Below are 21,107 nucleotides of genomic sequence, written 5' to 3' on the forward strand. Positions count from 1 at the left end.
CTTTGGCAGTAGCACGGATGGCTTCCCGGGCAGCACGAGTGGTTGTCATAACTTCATGGGCCCTTAATCCCTCAGCCTGAGCCTGGGGGGTGATCATCGTGGGGTCTCTCCCCACCAATCTCTGTATACTGGAGCCGTGCAGTGGATGGTCAGGCCCCGTTATCTGGGCTAGCTCCTTTGCGCATTGATCCTCCCACTCTTGTTTAAAAACAATCATCCCCGCGCCATCGAAAATCATCCTACATGTCTGTTTGATGTCAAAGGGAAGCATGTCATCCCCCCCAAAAACGCCATCAATGAGTGTGGTAACCATGGCAGAATTAATTCCCTTGTCTGCAATCGCTTTAATAATTGCCTGTACCTCTTTTGGATTCACTGGAGAATAGGTCCTTCTTTGGTTTTCGCCTGCCCCCCCCACACGGACAGGGAACACTAGCTTGGCTGAAGGGGTGTACTCGGCGCAGGCTATCTTTATTTTTCGCCAATCTGTGAGAGGGGTCCGGTCTTTCTCTGATAACCCCTTCACCCATGCGGGAGCGCTGTGACTAGAGACTTTGTGTGCTGCTGCTCTCCCTCTGTTAGGGCTAGTATCCGAACCGGAGCTCCCCGACTCCCTCTCGGACTCGTCCCGGCTCGAGTCTGAGTCGGAGTCGGAAGTCGACTGATCGAGCACTTCCGGGCTGCTCTGCCTTTTTCTCGGGCTCCGACCCCGCCCCCTCCTGCGGGGGGCGGACCATTCCCTCCCCCTGGGGTCTCCCCGCCTCCTGCTGGGGGAGGTCCTTGCCTTATACGGGCTTAATTTGAATAGAGCGCTCTGATTGGTCTCACCCCTCACCGCAGGGACCGTCCCCCCTCCCCGCTCTCCCGCGCATGCGATGTTAAGCGGGCTGATCCCACTTCCGCCCTTTGTCCCCTCTTCTCTTCCGCCCTGACCATGCGGCCGGCCGCCATCTTCGAGCCCATACGGCGGCGGAGAGATGTTATCGATCCGGGCGGTTCCTGACCGTCCCGCCGCTTCCCGCGCCTCCTCCGTCAGCCCCCCCCAAAAACGCCGCGCACGTTGCTCTGCCTCTTCCGTCTGGTCGGCTATTGGCAGTGGGGGGACGGGTAGAGGGGCCGCGGTTTTGTCGAGAGGCTCCGAGGGGGGGCTGGGATCTGGCGGGCTCCGCGGGGGGGCTGGGGGGTCTCCCGGGGGTTTTGGGCTCGGGCTCGAGGGGAGGTGGGACGCGCCTAGCCCCCGCACATCCCCATCTGCAATCTGATCGCTTTCCGAGGTGGTCTGTGTCGCTGCCCCCACCCCTAACTGCGGAGTGGCTATTAAACAGCTTCTGGCAGCTTTCCAGGTTTCTTGCTCTTGTCGAGCCTTTTGCAGAGCCCGGATGACTCTGCCCCACGATTTTAGGGCTTTCCCCGAGCCAGAACACATGGTATCCTCGGCCAGGGTTTTCGTACAATTATCCCACACCTCCGGGTGTAAAATATCCACGGGGCTCTCTATAGCCCCCAGCTTAATCAATCTCGGCAATGCGAGAGTCATATCCTTGAGCTTACAATCGATTCCCCATTGTGCATGCATTTCACTTACTACCTTTGCGATCGCTTCCATGATTCGAGGGCGTCCCCTCCGCTGCACAAGGCCAGCTGTGCAGCCGCCGTCCTCTCTCCAGGTGATCCCCGTTCCCCGGGCACTGGTTCGATCCCGGGTTTCGGCACCACTTGTCGCCTTCTGATACAAGGCGAGGCGACCTGGCTCTGAGGAAACGGCACGGCAACCCAAACTCTCCAGGGTCACTCGGGCCAAGAACACACGCTAGCACCAGTATGGTGGACGGTTCAAGACCTTTATTGTCCCGTCTCGTCGGGTTTTATACTCTGCAAGTTTTTTCTCTACGTCAGGGGGTCTTACCTTACTGTAATTGGTTAGCAAGGAGTAAAAGTTACTAGTGTTAGGGGGGAACTACATTCTTGGGTGATCCCTTATCACTAGAAGTTAGGGGGAGAGGAACCCTGCTGCTTTCCGTGACATCGCGAGATTTTCCGAGCGCCTCTCCCTGTCTACTACACTTTGTGGAATTGATCCCTCCTGGTTAAACCCTTTCCTTTAAGCAATCCAGATTTTCTTCATGAAGTTGATCCTTCCTGGTTAAACCCCTTCTTTTAAGCAATCCAAGTTTTCTTTGTGAAATTGATCCCTCCTGGTTAAACCCCTTCCTTTAAGGAATCCAGATTTTCTTCATGGAGTTGATGCTTCCTGGCTAAACCCCTTCCTTTAAGGAATCCAGATGTTCCTCTGGCAAAGGTGTGTGAGTTTGCTCCCAGGACTGCCATATGCTCGTCCGGAGCCACCAGGCTCCTCTCCTCTCAAGGCTGTTTGGCTTCTCCAGTGACTCAGTTGTGGCAATGTGTCCCAAATTTGGTCACAACAGCTAAACACTCCCAGATACATAACTGGACATTTAAGTTCATAAGCAAAATTAAGTCCCAAGGTGCCAATGCTGTGAAGCCTCACAGTGCTGCCCTTGACAGGTAACTTAGTTTTGGGTGATGGGTTCATACTAAAAGTACCTGCAAGTAGTTTTGGTTGGGGCAAGACCCAGAGACAAGGCCCACAGCAAGGCACAGACATCCAGAGGGTTCAGTTGCCCTTTTCTCTCTGGAAGGATGCCAGGATGAGCATGAGAGGTGTCTCTTCTGGGTACAAAGCAAACTCCACAGGCTACAGGAGACTCTTGAAGTCACATTTCCAGGTGGCAGGTCCAGGCTTTGCACTTGCACCAAAACAGATGGATTTGTGGCCAGACAAGCCACTGCATAGAGTCCTACCAGGATTTTTAAGTGAAACACTTTTCCCCTTCAGCCTTTCCTTCCCCTGAACCTTTTTTGTGTGCTGTAGCAAAATATGAGATGGAATTTGGGCTCCAGTGGGTGTAATTGCTGAACAGCCTGCCCTGGCCAGCCTCACCGCTGCCAGAGCGCTGCCCACAGCCACTTTCCTGCTGACACAATGAAATGCATTTTTACAGCCCAAGACATGAGTCATGACCCAGCCTGAGTTCAGAGCAGAGCATTTTTTAAGTACTTGTGACTCCAAAGAGGCCAGAGGGGAACCCTGGGCTTGAGATAGGATAGCATCATAACTGCAGAGTTTCCCAAGTCACTTTTAAAAATGCTTTTTCTCACCCATTTTGTGTACTGGGACATGAAGACTATTGTAGGACCTGTTCTGCCATGTCAGCATCAGCCTCTCTGAATTGCTGTGAGGATCAGATGAGTCCATCTTGCAGTCTCTTATCACCAGCAGCACAAATCCTATTTCATTCACTGCCAAAAAAAGAGACTCATCCAAAGGCGTTTGCCATCAGTCCCTCGGGGGCTCTGGAGCCATAAGTGGGATGCAATGAGCCCGGGGCCATCCCTGCTCTAGAAGGGCTCTGCCGGCGGGGATGCAGCTCGGGGTTCGCGGGTGAGCTGCTGCCCATGCAGCCCTGGCACAGCTCGGGGTCAGGCCTGCCGGGTGACAGCCCCTGACAGTCCCTGTGCCATGTCCCCAGGAGTGATCTGTCCTGGCACTGAGGGCTCAGCGCCCGCTGGGTGACAGCCCCTGACGGTCCCTGTGCCGTGTCCCCAGGACAGCTTTGTCCTGGCACAGCTCGGGCTCAGCACCCGCAGGGTGACAGCTCCTGACAGTCCCTGTGCCGTGTCCCCAGGACAGCTCTGTCCTGGCACAGCTTGGGGTCAGGCCCGCCGGGTGACAGCTCCTGACAGTCCCTGTGGCGTGTCCACAGCACAGCTCTGTCCTGGCACTAAGGGCTCAGTGCCCACCGGGTGACAGCCCCTGAGGATCCCTGTGCCGTGTCCCCAGGACAGCTCTGTCCCCGTGGGAGCTGTGCCAGGGTGAGAGGGGCGATGCCGGGGGGCTGCCGCCTTTCACCCCCGTTATTAACGGCACCGCTCGGCACCGACGGGTTCTTCACAGCATGCCGGGCCCCCGGGCTGCCCTCGCTCGCTCCCGCCTGGTTAAATTTGGATTAAATCAGCGAAGCCAACACAGTGATCAATTCCCAGTGCTCTCCTCCGGAGCCGGGCACAAATGAGGGGAAAGCAGGGAGGAGAATAAAGCCCCGAGTGAGGGCACAGGGACCTGCAGGTACAGGAGGGATGTGAATGGAAACTCAAGTTTTCAGTGCCACCAGCTCAGCTGTGACTAGGCAGGGACAGCGACCCTAGGGACACTTTTCTAGAAGCCATCATGCCAGATGATCTGGGCAGGGGCCTTTATGAGTGCTCAAGCCAGGATTTAGGTGAAAAATTGGCCAGCACAGAGGGCCATGCAGGCAGCAAGGGGACAGTTCAATCCCCTGCCTCCTCCCCATGGAACAGAGCCCGGTCACAGACACACAGTCCTGGTTATCCCCCAGCAAAGTCAGACTCCCTTGGCCTGGAGCAGTCAGTCCCTCCCAGGGCTGAAGGTTTCAGATCACTGGACAGCTGTGGGCAGCACCATCCCTGCCTCTCTGGCTGCCTCCCCCAGGAGCCACATCCTGGCTGCCACCTCCTTGTCACTGCATTTGAAGCACGTCCACATCACAGCACACACGGGCTCAGGAGCAAGGCCAGGGACAATTAATAAAACGCCTCCCCTAAGGTGGAAATGAGACCACCCATCTCAGCAGTGTCACACCACTAAAGGAGAGGGGATGGTTATGAGCCATTATTCCCTGCACAAATGGGCTTTAAATCATCATCCATCACCAGCACCCAGCACTGGATGTTCCAAAGGTGTCCAGCAAAGCCTTTGTGGCTCCTTTCCACCATGGCATGGGTGACCACAGTGCCCATCACCTGGAGATCCTCACGGAGCCTCCACACCCACACTCTGCTGCTGCTCTGGGAAGAAATCAGCCCTGCCAAACATCAGCAAGACCTAACATGCTGCTTTGGGGTCTCAGGTCTATCTCCCTGGGGTGGGATCATAGGAGGGCAGGGTTCCTCAGCTGCCCCACTCCTCCTGGCCTGGCAGGGGAATTGGGTTGTTATGGAGCAGCAGTGCAGGAAGTGAAAGCCTTTTTCCTTCTGGAAGCCCTTGAGGCTGCCAGTCTCAGCTGAGCCGCCGCTTGCCAACAGTTTTTCATTTCTTCTCTGTTTCATCTAAACTTTCCATTGGGTTCCTCATCCATCTGAGCTGCAATGATAAATATGGAAATAAAGAGGCATTTACAGCCCCTCTCTTGGGCTGATTCTGTGTATAAACAAGCTGTGCTCACAGCATCCTCCTCTCCACAGTGCTGATTCAGGAGCAGCAGGGTCTGCCCAGGACTCAGTGGGCACAAGGATTTGGGGGAAATCCCTGGGTCACTGTGGGGAGAAAACTGCAGCAAAAGGAATGGGGCAAGCAAGGCCCACAGGGACTTCTGTAAAGGACTAGAAGGGAAAGAACAACAGCTGAAGAGCTGGATGTGCAAAGTATGAAGAAAGGCTTTAATTTGCACAGAATCTCTTAATCCATTAATCACAGGTACATTTGTGTATGAAAACCTCCCTCTCGTTTAATACTATCTCAGGTTTGTCCAAGAAGGTAATAACTGTTTGGCAGGGGAGTGGGAGGGGCAAGGTGGGACAGACAAAGGCCATGGGCTTGTTTCCAAGGAGAGATCAGCCATTAACAGCGTGGAGCCAGCCCAGGGAGGAGCAGCCATGAAAAGCACTGGACATGGCAGTCCAGGAGTCACAGTGGCACTGGGGACCCCTGAAAGAGGATGTCCCAGTGCCTCTTGGCTCTCTGGAGGTTGCCTGCAAAGGCTGGACAAACTTGCCTCGGTGCCTGGAATAGAGGGTTTGGGGGTTTAAGAGCAGACTCTGACATCTTCCCTTCCCCTCCACCACAGTCATTTCCTCTTCATTCGCTGCTCCAGTGTTCCTTTCCTCGCCCTACAGAGCTGGATTGTGAGGATCATCCTGGAGGTAGGGGGAAGCTCTGGCAGCATAGCATGGACTGATCCATCCCCTGATCTTCACCTGATGCTTCTCTCAGGTTTAACCTGTTCTGCTTTAATCCCACATTCTTTCTCAGCAAATCCAGCCTTGCACCAGACCAGCCAAAGTCTCCTTGTGTCCCATGATGGTCCCACAGACCTCAGAATTCCCTGTCAGCCAGTGGGTAAACATAATATCTACAAACCCAGCTGCCTTCCTGGAGCTGTTACCTGTGTTCCTCAAGGGAGGAAAACAGGAAAAATTAGTATGCTGCTTCTTCCTTGAGAAATCAATGCGATCTCAACTCACTGTGAAGTTCCCTGACTGTTAGAGATGCTGCACTGGTAAAATCTAACCCTCAGAGGAGAAAGGGTGGGAAAAAAAGAAAGAAAAATAAATTCCAGTGACTATACAAGTCTAAAATGTTGCAGAAGGCTAAACTGCCAGGGCTGGGGCTTGTTTGGAAGTCCCAGAGTGGAGAGGGCTGTGCAGTCCAGCTGTTTATCACCCCACCAAGAATCAGCTGTAATTGTTAATTCTAATTAGAACTGTTGGGTAAAAATGTAATCAAGAGTTTCCATTAGGAAAAAAAAAAGACATTTCATTTAAATTAAAAATTTTGGTTTTTGAGAAAGGGGGTAAACGTTGAAAATTTTGTAACAACTCATTTCAGCATTTTCAAGATGAAAAGGGGTAAAGGGGTGTATTTTTGCTGTGAAATGCATCATCAATTCAAATTGTTTTATCTTACAGTCTGAAGAGCAAAAAATAGTTTTCAAATCAAAGCAAAAATGGTATTTTTAGGCATTTTCTTTAAAAAAAGCCTATCTGGAGGTTTCTGTCTTAATTAAGAATGATTATTGGTTTTCTTTTTTTCTTAATGGAATAAGCTGTTCCTAGTTAGCTCTGCTCTAAAACATTGGGTTGATGTTGATGTGTCCACCCATCTGCCCCAGCACCTGACCCCAGGGCTGTGCTCACACCACCCCACTCTGCGTGTCAGCACTGCCTGAAATCCCTGGGATTTGAGTCAGGCTTTATAAAACTCACAGAACTAAAGCAAATTCCTTGCTGCCAGGAGACCTGGTGGGGCACTGGAAGGACACAGGTGTGTTTGGTGGGCCTTGTGCAGGTCTCAATTCCTGAGGCAGGCTGATTGTTGTGCCCACACTCAGGCAAGGCAGCTGCAACCCCCCCTTGTACGTTTGACCCTGTGGCTGATGCCATGGAATTGCCACAGATCCCAGCAGGGGTTTGCATCCTGGGGGATCCTCTCCACACGATTAGCAGATCACCTTTATCACACTGAGACAGTGGCTTGGGATCTGGTAGATGAATAGCAGAGCTTGTGGTTTGTGATCTGTCCTCTGGCTAGGAGCACTGAAGGAGAGGACAGAAAAGATGGGGGTTAAATAGGAGCTGGGAGCAGAAGGGGACACCAGGGAAGGAGACTGGGCCAAGGAGAAGCTCAGAAGGAGGAGAGGAGGGTGGAAGAGGAAGGGAGCAAAGCTCAAGGGCTCTGCCAGAGATGAAATGGAAAAAGGCATTGCTGTGCAGCAGTTTCAGCCCAGAACAGAGGGAACTGCACGGGCTCCTCGAGCTGCCCGAGGGCATTTTGAACAACAAAACCAGCAAGCTCTGACAGGGCCAGGAGACCCAGGCAAGAGTGAATGGACAGAGGGGCTTCAGGGTCCCACAGGCAGGGTCCCACAGGCAGGGCACACTCCTGCCCAGCCACATCCAGAGTGGCACTGCCCTTGCTGCTGCTGCACCACCCCTCTGGCAGCCTGATCGGGGTTATGTCACCTTTCCTGACTGCTCTTTCCCCCGATCAAGTGAGGTTGCAGCTCCAGCTCCCTGCAAGGAGCAGCCGGAGCAGCCTTTCCTGAGCTGCCCAGAGGGACACAGCCAGCCCCAGCCTCCCAGGCAGCTGAGCAGCAGATCCTGCCCCACTGCCACCCCCGGGGAGCTGTGCTGGCAGAGCTGGCACCCAGGACATGGCACCAAGCCCCGGTGGGAGGCTGCAGGCCCTTGGCCAGGGAAGGAGATGGTTGGATCATGGGTTCTTCCTGCAGGGAGCAACTGGTGGGTGAAGCCTGGAGCACCCACTCACACGTGGGAGCAGACACAGGGGATAACACACTGCACCAGTGCTTTATGCACCTAACTCAAAATAAGCTTTCTTTTTAAAAAACATATCTAAGAATGATTTTTCTCTCTTTTTTTTTTTTTTTTGTTATTATTTTGAAGTTATAAATTATTGAAAAAAATTATTCTCACTACTCTCCCAAATCATTCTTAGGCAAAGAAAAGCAGCTCTACCTTCAACACTGCTTTGTAAAAAAATGAGTCAGATTCATTTTGCTCATGATTTGCCCTTGGCTCCCTTTGTCCATGTCTTAAACTACATCCTGGCTCGGTCTGATTAGCAGCATGTCCTCAGAGGCAGAGGAGGCCCTGCAAGAGCCCGAGGTATTGCAGGTCAAGATTAAAGCGCTCTGCATGACATTCACTGTCAAAGCTGTAACTGGCTTAACTCAGTGCAATTAGATGGCTCAGAGGTTACACAGTAACGGCAGCAGTGTTTCAGTGCAGCTGATTAAAGCACAGCCCTGGCGTTAAAGGATGTGATTAAAAGGCAGTGTCAGGGCTGAGACCTGGCAGAAGAGCTCAGCAGGCAGGGTTAAATCCACAGCTTCTTCTGAGGTTGGACACCCCAGGGCCTGGAAAAGATCTCCAAGTATCAGCTGAGCCAGCTCAGCTTTTAGGTCTGGAATGCCATCTTGTGATGGCAGTGGGGAAGTGGAAATGGCCCCTCTGTGGAGGCAGAGGAGATGATGGAATTACAGAATGGGTTGGGTCAGAAGAGACCATAAAAATAATTTTATTCCTCCCCCTGCCATGGCAGGGACACCTCCCACTGTCCCAGGCTGCTCCCAGCCCCAATGTCCAGCCTGGCCATGGGATCCAGGGGCAGCCACAGCTGCTCTGGGCACCCTGCCAGGGCCTGCCCACCCTCACAGGGAACAATTCCTGATTCCCAATATCCCATCCATCCCTGCCCTCTGGCAGTGGGAACCATTCCCTGTGTCCTGTCCCTCCATCCCTTGTCCCCAGTCCCTCCCCAGCTCTCCTGGAGCCCCTTTAGGCCCTGGAAGGGGCTCTGAACTCTCCCTGGAGCCTTCTTTTGTCCAGGTGAGCACCCCCAGCTCTCCCAGCCTGGCTCCATGGCAGAGGGGCTCCAATCCTGGGAGCATCTCCATGGCCTCTCTGGACTTGCTCCAACAGCTCCAGGTCCTTCTGATACTGGAGCAGCTCTGCAGGGGTATCTCACAAGGGCAGAATAGAGGGGGACCATCCCCCCTCACCTTCTTCCCACTCCTCTGTGGGTGCAGCCCAGCACAGGGGAGTTTCTGGGCTGCCACTGTTGGCTCATGTCCAGCTTTTCATCCATTATATCCTCCAAGTCCTTCTTTGCTGGTCAATGAGCTCTTCTCCCAGTCTGTGCTCATGTGTGGGGTATCCCTGACCTGGGTGCAGCACCTCAAAGAGGAAAAGGCACCATCGAGGCCATGGCTGCCCTGCCTTCTGCTGTGTGGGAGCCAAGCAAGGTTGGTGTCACTCACAGGGCAGTGCAAGCACAAACACCCATGAGGTGTCATCATCACAGGCCCCAGCCATGACAGACACCAGGGGGATAAAAGTTCTTCTCACCAAAGCCTGAACGTGCTTGGCTGTGGGGCTGGAGGTGACCACCATGGTAAATGATGATGTACATCCACAGATCTTTTCTTCCATAGGTTTACTGAATTTTCTTCCTCTTCCCACAGTACTACTCTGTCTTTTTCTCCAGTGACTGACAGTGTGGCCAAATGGTGTTGAGCCAAAATCTGATTGGTACAGAAGGATCACAGTACCAGCCCTGCAGTGCCAGAGCTGAGCAGTGACGGGGGGCAGGCAGTGAGCCCTGGGCATGGGTGTGTTCAGGGCTGAGGTGACAGTAAAGGATCTCTCTTGCTGCCACAGGAGCTGCAGATATCAGCTACATGGGGGATGTCCCACCCCAGGCTTGGAGCACACGTCTTTTGAAGCACTACAGCTCCATGCCAGTGCAGATCTCTTGAGTGGATGCACTGTGCCAGCAGACAGTGTTCATGTCCTGGTTTAACCCATCCTGCTAATTTATGGGAGCAAAATCACTCAGATGTGATTCCTCCTTTATGCTGCAACTGAACATTCACTCGACAGAGGTCACCCAGGCTTCTGGAGCCAGTTGAGTTGCTTTGAACACAAGCTGCAGGGCTGTGCTGGGATGCAGGGAGCTCAGGGGAGGCTGTGTCTAGACTAGAGGAACTCTCCAGGAGGCTTGCTGGGCTTTTGTTTTGTAGTAACTCATATCTCTAATCTGGCTTGGAACAAAGCATCTCAGTCCTTTCAGGCCTTGCCACGACACTTGCAGGAGAAAAGGAGGCTCTGTTTAGTGGTCAGCAAGCCAAGATGAACAACAGGGACTGGCTGCAGCTAATGCAGAGAGCACATTCCTGTGACAGAAAAGGGCTTCACCCCTGTGGCAGAGCTGCTCTGCTGTGTTTCATCTGGTTTGATGCTTTTCACCCAAAGTTCACAAATGATGTGCCCTTGGCCATGGGCAGCGAGACCCCCAGGAACAAGAGCATGAAGTGTTCTGTGTCTGCTCTTACCTGTCTCTCCCCCAGACAGGTTTTGCTGTGCTGCACTGGGCATAGCTGGGAAACCTGTTCCTCACCAGGTTCATCAGTGACAGGGAAAGCACCGAGCTCCTTCTGCTCAGCACCAGCCTCTGTCCCTGCACACAGCAGTGTCCTGGGCACAACGAGCCCAGAGCTTCCCAGGACAAGGCAGGATCAGGCTGAGCTGGAGAGGAGCACCCCACATCCAGGAAGAATAGCTGCCTGCTTGGGCTGAAAATAGACCATGAAACATTTGAAGAAGACAGAGCTGGAGTGGATGATTGCCTGAGGCAAGGCACAGCTCCAGCTGAGTTCACTGCTGAGTTCTGAGAGCATAAGCACATGAGGAGCATGGGGGAGGGATGCCAGGCTTTCTGGAAAGGCCTTCAAGTGTCGCAATGGAGCACAAAGCCCAGAGAAAAACTTCCTTTGAATGGATCCCCAGCGAGGGAGTTACAGTTACACTGCTGTGCCCAGACATGGATACACAGAGCACTGAGCTGATGTTACAGCATCCAGTGGAAGACAGGGAAGGTGTGGAATTGTGCTTCTCCCAGCAAGGCACTTGGCAGCACCACAGCTTTTTCTCTGCTTATTTCAGGGCTGGATTTTTGTTGCTGGCAGCTGTTTCTGAGTTGACAATTCTACCTCCTGTGCCCGAAGTGGGACACATCAGGGGCAAGCAGAGGCAGCTCACCAGCCCTCTGCTTCCCATGAGCCGGTGCTTGAGTTCAGTTCTCCCAGCTCCACAGATCGTGTTCCTGCTCCAGCTCTGTCAGGGATGCCAGAAGTGTCCAAGGTCGGACAGGGACTGGAGCAACCTGGGACAGTGGAAGGTGTACCTGCCCATGGCAGGGAGTGGGACGAGATGATCTTAAAATCCCTCCCGGTGCCTGATTACCGAGGGTTTTTCCCCGCCCCGGGGGGAGCGGCCGAAGCGAGCAGTGTCTGTGGAATCACCTCGGCAGCGTGGCCAAGCCCGCTCCTTTTCTGCCCCCGCCGCCATGTGGAGATGAAGCGGTTCTGGGGGACTGGGCTTCTTCAGCTCGCCGCCATGAGGGCCAGGAGCAGCTCTGGCGGGCCGGGCTCCTTCAGCTCGCCGCCGTGAGGGCAAGGAGCGGCTCTGGCAGGCCGAGCTCCCTCGCCATGAGGGGCCACCGCCGCCATGAGGTGGGGGGGGGGCGGCAGCGGGGCTGGAGACCGGGGCTCCGGGGCAGGAAGGCGCCACCTGAAATACTCACTGTCTCCTATTTAGCTGTTCGGCCGAGGGACTGGGGATGTTGCTCGGCTGTGCGGTTCAGCATTAATTCCTCAGCCTTTCACTCGGTGTGCTGTCTTTTGTCCTCTGCCACAAGCCAGGCCACTGCTGTTGAGCTTTGTGAATACAGATGGAACTAATGGCTTATTTGTGATGTTTCTGCTGTCCTCTCTTTAGGCCTTCAGCCGATGACCGATGGCGGTGACCCGCCCGAAGGAGCAGCTCTGAGGTGCCCCGGCCCCGTCGCGTGTGGAACCCCGAGCTGAGCTGTGCTGTGCTGAGCTGTGCTGGGACAGCCGGGGAGGCGCTCCGGGAGGGCACTGGAGCCTGCGAGAGCAGATGTGAAGGGATAACCTGCCCGTGGGACACAGCAAGAGCTCTGGAGCCACATGGATGAGGTGTGACCGTGAGCCAGCCTGGGAAAATGGGCAAAAATGTTTTGCTGTCTAAAAGGCCTCTGCTGGCTCCTGTGCTAGCCTCAGGTCCTCAGGGTGGAAATAACGTGGTTTATCCAGAAATAAGTTTAGCTTATCTATTCCTCTTGCTGGATGAAGTGTTGATGAGAGTAGGCATCATCAGAAAAGTGCCTCCACGTTTTTTCTGCCCTGTAAACCCCCCAGTTTTGGGGTTTTTGTCTCCCAGCAGTAGTCAGCTGCCCGTGGCTGCTCAGTGCCTGTCCCAGTGTTATGCTGCTGGGAGAGAAAGGTGCTGCTGAGCTTTCCTGGCACCAGCGAGGCCGTCCTGGTGCTCAGTGGTGCCAGGTTTTGGCAGCACTCTGCATGCCTGAGAGTGGAGTAACTCCTGCCCATGGAGACAGGTGACTAGGCTGTACGTGTTCATGCAGCAACAGGCAGCTTTATTGAGATCTAACTTCCTTATATAGATAAGAAGGCCCATGAAGGTAATCCTCATTGGCTGAGCCAGTTACTACTCAGCTAACCAGCCAATAGCAGCCTGAGTCTCCACTGGCCTGGGCCTGCTCTTACTGGTCGAATTACATAAGCAAGGTAAGTATATAATAAATCACTTATGAAGTTGGAATTATTTATACTGTGTGGCCTACAGGCCAGATGTAGAGCATCACAGAGGAATAGCTCATAAATATGGAACTTGTGTGTGTCATAAAACCTCTATAGCTCATAAATATGGAACTTGTGTGTGTCATAAAACCTCTGTTCGCATGATGTTTGGGGCACTCGAATGGAGGAAGGATCCTCCAAGTGATCAGTGCTGCAATAAAAATGAATGCTTTTTGATACTCAAACTGTGTTAGAAAGTTTCTTTTTGGGTGATTTCAGTGTCAGTTCCACAAGGCCCTGTAGTTTCACAGTGGCCCCTTGGTTCTAAAGTGTCACGATGGCCTCAGTCCCACAAGGCCCCACAATGTCCAAAGAGTCCCCTTAATTCCATGGGGCCCTGAAGAGCTACAATGGCCCCTTGGCTCCATGAGGCCCTGCAGTGCCACCCTGGGGCAGGAGGCCAGGAGGAACTCATTCCCCACACGCTGCAGCTCCCTGGGCCAGCTGGCACTGACACCTTCTCCCAGGCCAGCACTGCCTGGCACAGCCAGGGCTGAGCCACACTGCAGCTCCCTGCAAACCACGGCAGGGGCTGCGAGGCCAAAACCCGAGTCACAGACAGTTTGTCACTCTTCCTGTATCTGACCAAGAAATGTCCCATTGTGAGGTCCCCTTTCCTGCAGTCAGTGCAGCACTGGGACCATCCCTGGAGCTCTGAGCGAGAGAAATGGCCAGCATTGCACCTCTGCACTGACTCAGGGATGGTGGGAAATGCTCTCTGGGGTGGCTAGAACCATGGAAAAAGGACAGTTGGGAGCCCAGAGGGAAACCAAGCTGGGCTGCTGGACTGGGGCAAGACATCTCTGTCTGGGGGAGAAGTTGGCTGTGAAACTCCCTCCTGTGGATGCTCACGTGCCCAAGAGTTGGGCACTGAAGAGCATCACAACAACAGACAGGAGGATGGGGCGGCCAGGATTAAAGTGCCTCAGGGGGGTCTGGACTGGCCACACAAGGGTGAACCCTGGACACCATCTCCAGGTTATCCCTGACTGTGAAACATGGGCTGAGATCAATCAGGGCCAGGCCAGGCAAAGCCCCTGTGGTGTGGGGGGGCAATGGTGGGAATATAAATCTGGGGCGATACGTGGTCTTGGTAGTAGGTGTAGTAAATTGGGAGCACCATTCCTAAACCACAACAGCTCTGTCAGAACCAGGCCTGTCCCTGCACTGCCCCTGCTCTGCTGCCCCACAGCTGCTGGATCAGGAAGGACAGAGCCATGGGGGAGGAAAATGCACAGGAACTCCTCCTGGGAGCGACCTTTCATCCTGATACTCAGACCCCAAGGCAGAAACCCCCATCCTCAGCTGGGAGGTCACCATCAGAGTCTCTGCCAATATCCCACTTGGTGAATTTTTCACACTGAGATTTTGGTCCTTCCTTTCAGTTTCTTTACTTTTGGGGCTTTTAATGATTCCTCCATAAACATGGCAATTCATGTCCCTAATATGGCAATTCTTTCCTTTATATGAAGGTGTTGGGAATTAGGCCACATTAAAATGCTGGCAGGGTGTGCATAGGTATTTGCAGCCCTGTGGAGAAGCAGTTGGGATATAAGAACCAAAGAAATGTAAAATGGTTTGAGTTAGAAGAGACTGAAAAGAGTCTCTGGTAAAGCTCCCATTACCCAGGAACACCTTCACTCGTTCAGGTTGTACAAAGCCCCTGACCTTAAACACATCCAGGGATGGGGTTTCAATTCTGAGGGCAGCCTATGCCAGTGTCCTGCCACCATCATCAAAAAATATTTCATCCTTACAGAAAATCTAAATCTGCCCTCAGTCACTTAAAAGATACAGTGTATTATTTTGTATTATATTCCCCAATACAATCTTGGGCAAAAATGTACTCAGCCATTCCTGGACTTAAATCACATCTCCAGGGCTGAGCACCTTTGAGAAGGCCCAGAGATCTCCCAGGATGGGACTTGGAGGCCCCAAGAACATGATCACTGTATGGGAACTGGAAGTCCTGGGTTCAGTGGAGACTGAGGGCAGAACAAGAACAGCCTGTGAGGATGACAAAGGTGGATTCAAATATATTGGACCTCTTCTTCATAGTGGAAATGAACCTGAGATAGAAATAATGTCACCAAGTGCAGCGGTGAAGACCCAGAATGGAAACAAGGAGAGATTAATTTCCCTCCCAGGGCAGGGCTGTGGCACAACACATCTCCCAGAAGGAGTCTGGGTCAGCCCAAGGCTTTGTGTGGGCAGGCAGGAGGCAGGCAGGAGGCAGAGCTGTCAGCCAGGTGGGGCAGCCGGGGGATGCCAACAGCCTGCAGGGACAGAGGCGCAGGGCAGGGACACCGTGGGACAGCCTGGGCTGCACAGGGCACAGGGATGGGCAGCAGCTGCAAGACAGCCCTGCCAGAGCCAACTTGGGCAGCACTTTGGCCATGGCTGCTGGCCCTGGGCCTGAGGCAGGAGCAGGAGACAAGTGACCCTTGCAGACCTGGGGCCTCATTGCCTCCTTGTCCCTGCTCAGCAGCCTGGCAGGGGCCGCCCCATGCTCCTGCCCTTGCCATTGCACATCCCCACATGCCAGTGCCCATCCCGGGAAGAGCCCTGAGCAAGGAGGGAGGGACAGGATCTGCCTGGCCAGGGGCTGGGGCTCAGGCCTTGGCCCTTGGCATTCCTGAAACACATCCAGCTTTGCTCAGCACCAGAGACACCTTTGCCTTGTTTGTCCCCAGCTGTCATCACTGCCTCCAGTGTTCTGCTCTAACTGGAACCAGGGGAAAATTTCTCATTTGTGTCTCTCAGTGGTACCCATTAAAACTTGGAAAACTTTGGAGTTTCAATTTAATTTTGAGTTCTTGAGAAGTTTTTTGAACACTCTCTCAGGGACTCAGTTTGATGTAAATAACACCAAATCCCCAAGAGTCTCATTAAAGTCCTTGTGCTGTGTCTGTGCTGCTGAGCTTTAAAGGAACAGCTCTTCCCAGAGCCATCTCCTCTCCCAGCCCAGCAGGGCTGAGGGCTCTGCCTGCGGGCACTGAGGGGACAGGAGCCAGGCAGAGACAGGCTGAAGGCGATCAAGATTGGGAAGACATTGAGCTGAGACTTCACTTGGGGAAACATCTTCACAGCCCTGTGCATGGTGAGTCTGTGGGTGCAGGGCAATGTCCTTTGTGCTCCTGGAGGGATCTCCTGAAGCCAGCGCACCCCACAGCCTGGGGGATGTGTCAGGAGGACTCTCTGAGTTTCTCTGTGGCACAGGAGCAGGAGGAGCAGGAGGAGGATGTGCTGCAGAGCGGGGCTGCCCTGGGCACCGTCAGAGTGACAGGGCAGGACGACTCCTGCTGCCAGGGACGGCTGCAGGGGCTGAAGCTGGGGCTGCAGCCAGGGCTGCCCAGGGCTGTCCTGCAGAGCAGCTCCTGCAGCCCTCAGGGCTCTTGGCCAGCCCAGGGCATGTGCCACCTGCCAGGGGCAGCTCTCAGCCTGCCTGGCAGCTCCCCATGGACGCTGCAGGGGAGAAATTGGAGGTGGAAGGAGCCACCCCCATCAGGGCAGATTCCTCCTGCTCTGGAGATGGTGCTGCATGGCCAGGGCTGCTCTCAGCTTTCTCCTAAAGGGAAGGGAAAGGGGCTGTCAGCTTTGCCTGTGTCACTGAGACTCCTGCACTGTCACCCTGGGCATCAGCAGATGTGCCTCAGATCTCCTTCAGACAGTGCCTCCTCAGCCTCCTCTCCCTACAGACAGCAGCAGCAGCACCTTGGCTTGCAGCATCTCTGTTTGTCTGGCCTGCCCTTAAGGCCTTGCTGCCAGGGAGATGCCCCTGGGCAGTGCCCTGTGCTGGGAGGTGTCTGCAGGACAGAGCTGGGACCACAGGGCTGGGCTGGGTCCTGGCAGCACAGGCAGGGACATGGCTTGGATAGAGAGAAACAGTTCCCAGTAGGCACAACTCCAGGCAGCAGAGACCCAGACCAGCCCTTGGTATCCTTTCCTGTATATGTGCATAGGAAAAGAGAGAAGGGTTTGGGAAAAAAAAAATTCAACTGGAGAATTCAAAAAGTCTACTTCATTTTTCAAAAAATATTAAAGTGTGATCACAGTGAAATAGAGAGAGGTTAAATGAACAAAGGGCACCTGTGTGGTTCCAGCAGGTCTGACTGGCCTGCGGCACAGGGAGCCCTGTTTTCCCTCAGGTCTCCCCAGTATTCAGGCTGAGTGCAATGCTGAAAGTAAAGCAGTAACTCAGAAGGAGCACAAGCCTGAAATCAAAAAGGAAATCTGTCCAAGCTTGTCAATGTCTTTTTCAACAGTGCACCATGCCCAGAGTGAAGGAATGTCCAACAGCAGCTCCATCGGCCACTTCCTCCTGCTTGCATTGGCAGACACCCCCGGCAGCTGCAGCTCCTGCACTTCTGCCTCTTGCTGGGCATCTCCCTGGCTGCCCTCCTGGGCAACGGCCTCATCATCAGCGCCGTAGCCTGCGGCCACCACCTGCACACACCCATGTTCTTCTTCCTGCTCAACCTGGCCCTCACTGACCTGGGCTCCATCTGCACCACTGTCCCCAAAGCCATGCACAATTCCCTCTGGGACACCAGGAACATCTCCTACAAAGGATGTGCTGCGCAGGTGTTTTTCTTTTTGTTTTTCCTCTCAGCAGAGTATTTCCTCCTGACTGTCATGTGCTATGACCGCTCCATGTCCATCTACAAACCCCTGCACTATGGGACCCTCCTGGGCAGCAGAGCTTGTGCCCACATGGCAGCAGCTGCCTGGGCCAGTGCCTTTCTCAATGCTCTGCTGCACACAGCCAATACATTTTCATTGCCCCTGTGTCATGACAATGCCCTGGGCCAGTTCTTCTGTGAAGTTCCCCAGATCCTCAAACTCTCCTGCTCCATATCCTGCTTCAGGGAACTTGGGCTTCCTGCTGTCAGTGTCTGTTTAGCATTTGGCTGCTTTGTGTTCATTGTTTTCTCCTATGTGCAGATCTTGAGGGCTGTGCTGAGGATCCCCTCTGAGCAGGGACGGCACAAAGCCTTTTCCACCTGTCTCCCTCACCTGGTTGTGGTCTCCCTGTTTCTCAACACTGCAGCATTTGCCCACCTGAAGCCCTCCTCCATCTCTTCCCCATCCCTGGATCTGTCAGTGTCAGTTCTGTACTCGGTGATGCCTCCAGCCCTTAATCCCATCATCTACAGCCTGAGGAACCAGGAGCTCAAGGCTGCAGTGTGGAGACTGATGACTGGATGCTTTTCAGAAACATTAAACTGCTGGCCAATTTCCAATTTCTTAAATAAAAAGACTTAAAATAAAAATCATCTTTGATACTTGTTGCTGGTTTGGTTGTGGGTGATTTTCCTTTGTTTTTGTTTTTTTCTATTGTCCACAAAGGACTGTCATTCCTTGCGCCATTTCTCCTTTTGTTTCCCTTCACTTTAACCGTGGCCCCAGACTGCGTCAATGAGGAGCTGGTCTCTTGGTGGCTTTGAAGGAACTAAAGGATCTCCCAGCATTGTTTTCACCAGAGATGCCCCTTCTGTTCTCGTCTCTGGAGCTGCAGCAGCAATGTCTGTGTGCAGAGCTGGGGGCAGATCAGTGCTGGCCCAGCAGCTGTGCCCAGCAGCAGCAGCAGCACTTGGTGTTGTCAGTGCTGCTGCCGTGGCCCTGCCCTGCTGCCCTGGTGGCCCTGGTGTTGCTGTAGGGCCTGAGGGCTCTCAGGGCCGGGTGCAGTCCTGGGGGTGGCAGTGCCGGGGCTGCAGCAGGGACAGGCCATGGGCACGGCTGGGGCAGCGCTGACGCCTCAGCCTAGGGCCTGGGGGCTCCAGGCTCCTTGCCCAGGCTCTCTCAAGAACACGGCCAGGCCTATGCTCAGCACAGAAAACCCCGTGAGCAGCCCCAGGCTGGCCGTGGGCAGGCTGGGGGCAAACAGCATGGCTAGGGCTCTGCAAGGGCCCTAGGGGAGATGGGAAGGAGCAGCAGAGCAGGAGCTGATCCATCCCCAGTGGGCTGGACAGCCCAGGGCAGCCACCCAGAGCGTCCTCATGGAGCTGCCAACAACATCCCCTCTCTGCAGCCCTGGCCTCTCTCCCAGCTCACACAGGTGCCCCATCCTTGCAGGCACAGACACGGCAGCACTGCCTCAGCAGCCCCTGTTTGCATTGCACACAGCAGGGGGAGCACCCTCATGCTGTTGCAGTGGGGACATGAACCTGAGGGGGAGCAAATGCCATCAGCCCCTGGGGCCAGCAAGGGCTGCGGGACACCAGGGAAACCACTCAGCTTTGTCCTGGCCTCTGCAGTCAGCCAGAAAGTTTGTTCCCATCAGCTGGGAGTTTCCTGTCCCACTGCAGACGCTGTTGCTCAGAGCCAGGGCTGCCTGGCAGCCACCCCCAAACTGCCCTGAGCATTTCTTTGTCTCCACCTTTGCTTTCTTTACTGTTCCCTGCCACAAATTTCTTCCTTTTGCCCAGCCCTGTTCCCTCCCCTGCAAACAGCCCATCCCTGTTTGCCCTTTCCTCTCTGGCCCCACTCCCCATTGCAGTTCCTGACTTGGCACCATGGGAACATCCCTTGGGCAGCAGGATCATCCTACAAGTGCTGCAGGAGTTGTCTGCAGGCTCCTGCAGTGCCTGGTGCTGCTCCCTTGCAGAGGCACCCCAGGCCAGGGGAGCACATCTGGGCTGCTCTGTCTGGCTCTGGGGCTCCCTGTTCTGGGCAATGTGGAGGAGCTGCAGAGGCTCTGCAGGACTGACAGGATGGGCTTTGGGGCTGGCAGGAGAAGCTGAGGGACCTGGGCTGCTGCAGCTTCTGAAGAGGAGGCCCAGAGCTCATCCTGTGACTGCTTCAAGGGTTCTGTCAGAGAATCCCAGAATCAGCAAGGTTGGAGCAGGCCATGGAGATCATCAAGTCCAACCTGTGCCCTGACACCACCTTGTGTCCCCTGAGCCTCCTCTTCTCCAGGATAAACAACCCCAGCTCCCTCAGCCACTCCTCACAGGACTTGTGTTCCAGACCCCTGCCCAGCCTTGTTGCCCATCTCTGGACACGCTCCAGGCCCTCCATTGCCTTCCTAAATTGGGGGGCCCAGAACTGGACACAGTGCTCAAGGTGCTGCCCAAGCAGTTCTGAGCACAGGGAAGAATGTCTCCCCTGCTCCTGCTGGCCACACCATTCCCGATCCAGACCAGGAGCCATTGGCCTTCTTGCCCACCTGGGCACTCTGCTGGCTCATGTCCAGCCTGCTGTCCCTCAGTGCCCCCAGGTCCCTTTCTGCCTGGCTGCTGTCCAGCCACTCTGTCCGCAGCCTGCAGGGGTTGTTGTGGCCAAAGTGCAGGACCCAGAACTTGGTCTTGTTCAACCGCACCTTGTTGGATTTGGGCCCTGGATCCAGCCTGTCCAGGGCCCTCTGCAGAGCCCTCCTACCCTCCAGCAGATCAACATTCCCAGACAACTTGTTGTCTTCTGCAAATTTGCTGATGCTGGACTCAGTCCCCTCATGCAGATCATCAATGCAGATATTGAAATCACTGCTGGCTGGCTCTGATCCCTTGGCCATCCTGTGGGTGCCCTGTGATGGCACTCAAGGTGATCTGTTCCATAACCTTGCCGGGCACTCAGGTCAGGCTGACAGGCCTGGAGTTGCCCAGCTCCTCCTTCCAGCCCTTCTTGGCGATGGGCTCATATTGACACCTCCACTGCTCTGGGACCTCCCTGCTGAGCCAGCACTGATGGTAAATGATGGAGAGCAGATTGGGGAGCTCATCCACCAGCTCCCTCATCCCCCTAGGATGGATCCCATCTGATCCCACACACCTCTGGGCATCTGAGTGGCTCAGCAGGTCACCAACTGCTTCCTCCTGGTTTTCTGGGGCTGTTCTCCTCCCTGTGCCCATCTGCCAGCTCAGGAGAGCACTTGTCCTGAGGGCAACCTGTCAGAATGTTGAAAATTGAGATTAACAAGGTGTTAAGTAGCTTAGCCTTTTCTTTATCTTTAGCTAATCTATTCTCCACTGCATCCAAAGAAAGAGTAGAGGTTCTCTTTATCCCACGTTTTGCTATTAATTTATTTATAGAAACATTTTTTATTGTTTTTTTACAGAAGTGGCCATGTTAAGCTCTAATTGAGCTTTT

At 54.2% G+C, this 21,107-nt stretch overlaps 1 non-coding gene across 1 annotated transcript; it reads left to right on the forward strand.

The window, feature by feature from the left end:
- Positions 1 to 12,577: 12,577 nt before the first annotated feature.
- Positions 12,578 to 12,781, forward strand: LOC128946030 (small nucleolar RNA SNORA74). Its single transcript, XR_008483928.1, has one exon. It is a non-coding gene; the product is annotated as a small nucleolar RNA SNORA74 (small nucleolar RNA).
- Positions 12,782 to 21,107: the final 8,326 nt, after the last annotated feature.

The sequence above is a fragment of the Melozone crissalis genome, unplaced genomic scaffold, assembly GCF_028551555.1.
Source record: "Melozone crissalis strain CALT ecotype California unplaced genomic scaffold, PUWL_Pcris_2 ptg000072l_1, whole genome shotgun sequence".
NCBI classification, from domain to species: domain Eukaryota; kingdom Metazoa; phylum Chordata; class Aves; order Passeriformes; family Passerellidae; genus Melozone; species Melozone crissalis.